Consider the following 6,708-nt stretch of genomic DNA (forward strand, 5'->3'; position numbering starts at 1 on the left):
TAGATGACAGGTAGTCGGGAGTGGTTGCTTAGCTTAGAAACCCATGTGTAGCAGAAGGCTCTTCCATTGGTTGACCATCACTATCACCAACAGTATCCTCTTTTATCTGTTCCCGACGTATCTGTGCACATTAGTACATGGAGTCGGTCTTTCCACCACTCTTTCAATGCCTTGTAGATGTAACCACAGTCAAGGAATTATATATATATATGTAAAGTTTTAATTTTAAACAGTTACACATTTCATCCTTCTTTCAGTGAACTCCCTTCCCTCCTTTAGCTACACCTGTTCATGTAAAAATGTCTCCTTTTTTTAAGAAAAAATTTCAATGCACGCCAAGTAACCCTTCCAGAGCACTGCACATTAAGGTGGAGACTATTGTATTGAAAATGTCTTCCTCATCATGCTCTGTTGAAATCAATTGTGAATATGTTTATTAACACGAGAGATTGAAATAAAAATAAATCAAGACGAAAGTTTTGATTTTTCATCTTGTGACTTTTGGTTGGGTTTTTTTCGTTCTTGCTCTCGTTTGTTGTTTTTTTTCCTGACTAATGGCACCCTTCTTTGTGCACATTGAGACCAGGCTCTATTATATCTGCCTAGAGGATGATTGTGAGGAATGTGAAAGGCATCTCTTCATTTAGTGTAGGAAAAAAACATGTGAACATGTTAACTCAGATGTTGTAGCCTACACATTTGAAATTTCCCCTTTTTGTGTGGTCAAAAATTCATGGCACAACTTATCCTCAAATATCTCTTTAATGGGTAAATCAATGTCACCCAAACTATGCACAGCAGTACAGTGGAACTCGGATTTAACGAGCTCGGATTCAACGAGAGGAGATGGATTCCCTGGTTTTTTTCCTTCTTTATTTAAAATCAATAAAAAATAACCCGGATTCAACGAGAACTTAAATTAGCAAGCTCGGATTCAACGAGGTCGCTTCCAGGGCGAACACCCCCGCAGACGCGGCTTTGCTCATTTTTCTCCCAGAATGAACTTTATCTATTCCCAGAAACCATCCATTACACCTGCATGGTGAACCATTACATATATTGACTTACACAATTGGATGCGACCAATCAGCGGCCTTCTTTCATACCAACACATGCGTTGTTGACACGCGCATGTGTCTACTTTAGCGTGTGTCAGGGTCGGATGGGAGGTCTGCACACGTGTGGCTGTGTGTGCGTGTCGGGGGGGGGGGGGGGGCACTAGCGGTCCGGGCGTTGAACGTCGCAGATTCAAACACGTCAGTCTTTCTTTTCCCCCCAGCAACTGATCATTATAATTACAATGATAAAAAGTCTTGACGTAGATCTACGTATGAATTGTGCACTGGTCTATGGAATCAAAAGTTGCCGTATGCTGCTAGGCTCTACACTGCAACACAACTTTTTGGCAAGCAATCGAGTTGACACAGGCCGGCATTTGAACGACTTGGTCTTTTCTTTTTGCACACCTCATATGCAGGAATTTCAGGCACTACAGTGGAATCCTGTTATAACGAGAGGGAGGGGACCGGAGCAAAACGTCCGTTATAGAAGGACTCTCGCTATAAGGGATCCAGTAATAAATTCAAGGGAAACTGTAAAGTAGGCCTAATCTATGAGTTTGGTGTTTAGCTTATTTCCTTTTGATGTCTCCCCTGATGATGATTTTGTTTCAACATGACCTTTATGTCTTACTTGATCAAAAATCGAATCAGGTTTCTTTCTCTAGCGCTAGATCTAGCGATGTTGACTGAGAGCATGGCGTTGGCGATCAGAAAGAAAGGGCTCTGGGCTAACTCGCCCGCTGTGTTTTCCCCCACCCCACCACACCCTGTGGTGCATTCCGTCAGCTTGCGCACGTCACACATTCGCTCCTACCATCACATTGCTGTGACCTCTCCCTCCCCGCATCGGAGAAGTGAGAGGCATGGTAGGCCCTGATAATCTAAACTAGGCTTACCCTGGCCTATCACGCGATGCGTTCTGCTTGTTTGCGCATGCCACACCCTCCCTACTCAGTCGCTCCGGCCTTCATTGTTGACACACATGGGGTCTCCCATTCTGTTTCGCTAGATCACCAACAAGTTTCTCAACTGGCGAGGTTTTACCTTATATGTATAAAACTGGTCTACGCACTGTGCACAGCAGCAGCAATTATCCGCTATAACCGACTAGCTTGTTTGTCTGATAGCGCTATAGCAGTATTTTATTTACAAAGGTAAAGAAGAGAAAAAACGGGGTTTTAGAATAGTGTCTGTATAAGACTTCTCGTTTTTTCCGGACTCATTTTATAAGTGGACTCCACTGTACTTGCTCAGTGCCTGTAATTATCTACACAAAACTTCAAGTTTGCTATAACGAACACTCGGATTCAACGAGATTTTAGGTCAGGCCCGGCGACCTCGTTGAATCCGAGTTCCACTGTATGGGTTGTTCATTAGTCCTAACTTGATCATGTTTTTTCCAAAACAATTGAGGCCCAGATTTTTAAAGTTTCCTTATTTTTATTAAATATTAGAAATCCCCGTCACGAGTAAAATTTGATTGTTCACAGCACCTCCCTCTTCTCACACACATTTTGTGTACACGGCCTGTGTTGCAGCTCACCAATGACTTTTTGGTGGCAAAACGTTGCCAGAAATCAATTTTGTAGTGAACACATTTTTTGCACTAAAGGTTCTCAAAAACAATCTTTCAATTATCATAATGTCTCTATTAGAAAAACATGACGGATTTGCTTGCGATTATATTGCCCCAGCTGTAAACCATTCAAAATCTGTAGAAACTACCCACTAGGATTTTTTATTAGTTTAAATAAAGAAATTTTCTAGAATACAGCAAGCAAGCAGGTGTTTACAAGAATGTTGATTCGTTAAAACAAATTGATACAAGTCATTGTGCAAAATGTGGAGCACATATTGTGTAATAGATGTTATATAGTTGAGGAAATATTTGACAATAAGTTGTGCCATGAATTTTTTACCTCACTATTGTATTGGAATATGGTCTGGGTTTTTTCTTTTCTTCTTTATTCTAGTGAACTGTTAGAAGTGAGGATATTACAGCTTTTTTTCCTTCTTTTTTGCCTTCCCCTTCTAGACCTCATGGGTATGTTCACTACTGGTTCTTCAACCTGAATGAAATGCATCTAACTTTTACCTATGTGACCGTTTTTCCTACTAAAGTTACATTAGTAAGACCCTAGCCTTCAGTCCTTCAGGCAGCCACATTCCGATTTTAAATGTAGTATATGGTTTGTTTGCTTTTTTATGGGTCTCTCGATATCGAAACAAATAGCTTCATGGACGTCTGTGGTGTAGCCATCAGATTCTTCACTCTTCATCACTGCACTACTTGCACACAAAAGACATGGATTCGGGGGCTCTCGTGGCCCCAAGGTTAAGGTGTTCGCCTCTCATTCAAAAGGTCTTGGGTTCGAATCCAGGTAGGGAGGGAAAAATTTTCCTCTCTAAAATTGTGTCCTTTCACCTCCTTTCCTGCTCTCTTGCAGCAATGTTCTGTCATCTGCTTTTGTCTTCACTTTCTGCCCCCACCCCATCGCCTCCTTTGCCCCCTCCTCTGGGCTCCAGACTCTTTCTGTAGCCTGTCTACTGCTATTCCTTGGCTCCTTACTGCTGTCTTTCAGCCACACCCATGATCTTCTGGGAGGAAAGATCTACACCTAGCCTTCTCGGACAAGGGCGAAAAATCTCAGAGGTCTCGAGTGCAAGTTGCACACATTAAAGATCCCTTGGTGGTCTAAAAATCGACAAAAGCAGGCTTCGGCAAATTTTAAAATTTCCTACCATCTGAAAATGTGCCCCACGCGCTCATATGACCTTAAGCAGTTGCCAGCGCTGTTAAACACTTACAAAAAACCAAAAAAAAGACAGGTGTGGATGTTCTTGGGGTTTTTTTAAAATCAAGTATCTGTGTCTGCCTGGATATTATTGTATCCCAGGTTGGCCCCAACATGCAGGGTTGGCTGAAGATGCCTGCCTCCCAAATTATCTAAATTGTGTCAATGGGGGTGCAAAACACTTATAAATAATAAAATGAATAAGTTGTATATGATTAAAAGATACAGCCCATTTTCAGTTGATGATACAGTTGAGTCCACTTAAACTTCAACTGAAATCTGGGGGACTGCCAGATTCCCTTAAGTTTATTTAAAGCTTTCAGATTAAACATGTTTCAGTTTGGGTTTGTATTTGTTGCAGTGTATACAGTCATCCAACAAAGTAGGTGAATAATAAAGTTTATTGGAACAAACAAGAACTTAAAGAGTGACTGAACAACAAGCACTTTCTCCTTTTTCTCCCCCCCCCCCCCCCCATTCCTCTCTCTCTCTCTCTCTCTCTCTCTCTCTTTCTCGTTCTGTATGTCTCTCTCCCCCCCCCTCCCCCCCACCCTCATGGTCATCTTCTCCTTCTCCACCTATCAAGTCACCCCCTTACATTCCTTTATTCGTCCTACCAAGTGAACACACACTATCAAATTCTTCTGATCGAGTCGGGGCCAGTCAAATTTTCCTTCACAGACTGGGGAAAAAGCTACCATTATATTAGTGCAATGCGACTGACTTTCAAAAACAAATGCTGTCGTTTTTTCCCATGGCAGGAGTTAAGTCAATTGTATGGTGCCAAAATGGTAGCTTTTGCCCTTTCATGAAAGATAATCAGGTTTATACCAACTCTGTTCGATTGAATCCGATTGGCAGTGTGCAATGGGTATTACTAGTGCAGTAGTCTCCGCCTAAGATCCCACCGCCCCAGTTCGCTTTAGATCCCGCTGTTTTAAGAAAACAGAATTTTTACTATACAAAAGTCACCCCTAAGATCCCGCTCTGATTCACTCTGAAGGTCTACATTCGGCTAAGATCACGCATTTCAGATCATAATTTGCGGAACAAAAACCCGAGCAGGACAGCCGATCAACCAAGAGTGAAAAGTTGAGATCAATAAACTGTCCTTCCCATCAAAGATCAGCCACTATCATGAATGTGATCACATAGGCGTTGTAAAACGCGATGAAGCGATACAATGTTTGCGCCAGACGGGATCACACCAGGGTGTGAACTGACCGACACGTTTGTTTTCCCCATGCATCGCACTCACACCTGAGCTCTCCCCCTAAACTTACATCACTCACTCACTGGGTGGGTAGAGCCTACACGTTCCATCCAGGCAGGATCACATCGAACCGTGAACTCTTTCTTGACCATTGAAGCAGTTCGCTCTACTCCCAAATTTGCGACACAGACTGAATTTTAATTGGTGTGTTCACAACGTAATGGGGTGTAACGACAAAGGCAGTTGGGGGAGACACGGTCAGAGATGGAAAGCTATAAATCTTCGACAGGTAAAGGGGAGGGGCAACTGGATTTGTCAAAGATCTTGAGACTCATAATAGGATAATAAGTGAAAATGGCACGCCTCATCCCACTATGCACTGTGATAGGTCATCAACGTTAACCACTCTTAGTCTTAGTCTTAGCTCGCCATATGCCATAAACCCACCAAGGGGTCACGTCAGTTCATTTTAGAGTGGAGCGAGACCATTTTACCGATTGTGAGCCTTAAAATGGGTCACCATAGATTTTGCCCTGGGTTCGCCGGTTAAGATCCCAGTTCGCCTAAGATCCCGCTTTTCCTTGCTTCCGAGCACCGGGATCTTAGGCGGAGACTACTGTATTAGACCTGACAACTACAAACATGACCAAAGAGAGAAACCTGGAGAGTGCAAGGTTCTTGTGCAGAGCAGTACATGAATAATATCATTAACTTAACAGTCAGAGAAGACCACGCATAAAACATGTAATTTGTAAATGCATAAATATTCAAATGCATCCGATAAATGATAACTCTTCCCGAAAAAGAAATAGAAAGTAAAATTCAGTTGAGTATTACCTTGCATCGTACGTATTAACTTCTTCACTAGGACTTTGTAAGCCTGCACAAAATGCCCTCAACTCTTCTTGGACATATTCGGTATCTTTCGGGGAACACATTTGGATAAATTGCCGATATAATATATTGTTGGATAAATTGCCGATATAATATATTGAATATTGTCAATTTGAACAGCGTCTGAAGCTTATTTCATATTTCATTTCCATTCCTCTGCTTTTGTAACATCAGTGAACATCAATTTACCTTAGGATATAACATAACTCAAAAGTTTATACACTAGAGTCTACCTGTAAAAGCCGTCTTATTACCATACTCACAATGATTCGTTACAAAATAATTACGCCCAAATGGTTTCAACCACTGAAAAAAATTACATCCTAAATGAGTGATGAAATCATATCAGAACTGATATATAATATATACAGTCGAACCTGCCTTTACGGAAACCTGTGTAAAACAGAAACCTGTCTTAACTGAATCTCCCCGCTCCCCCCTTGATATAAATTTCTCTTTAATTACCTGTATAAAACGGAAACCTGTCCAATGCGGACGCGGAAAGAAAAATCAGCTCCCTTCCGAGGTTTTCACCTTTTGGGGGTAGATGTTACCCCATCATGTGAGCCCTGAGCAATGCAGATGGTCAGTGTAGTATGGGTGTGAAATCTCACGACTGCCCGTGAGAGTGCTCGACTAGCAAGCCACTACGGAAACTTTCTTGGGTAGCCAGAAGCCAGAGGTGTGAAATTAGATTGACAAATGCCTGCGCCCTGATCGTAGGACAGCCGAGAAAAGAGTTCCT

Source organism: Aplysia californica, unplaced genomic scaffold (genome assembly GCF_000002075.1).
Source record: "Aplysia californica isolate F4 #8 unplaced genomic scaffold, AplCal3.0 scaffold00379, whole genome shotgun sequence".
In the NCBI taxonomy this organism is placed as follows: domain Eukaryota; kingdom Metazoa; phylum Mollusca; class Gastropoda; order Aplysiida; family Aplysiidae; genus Aplysia; species Aplysia californica.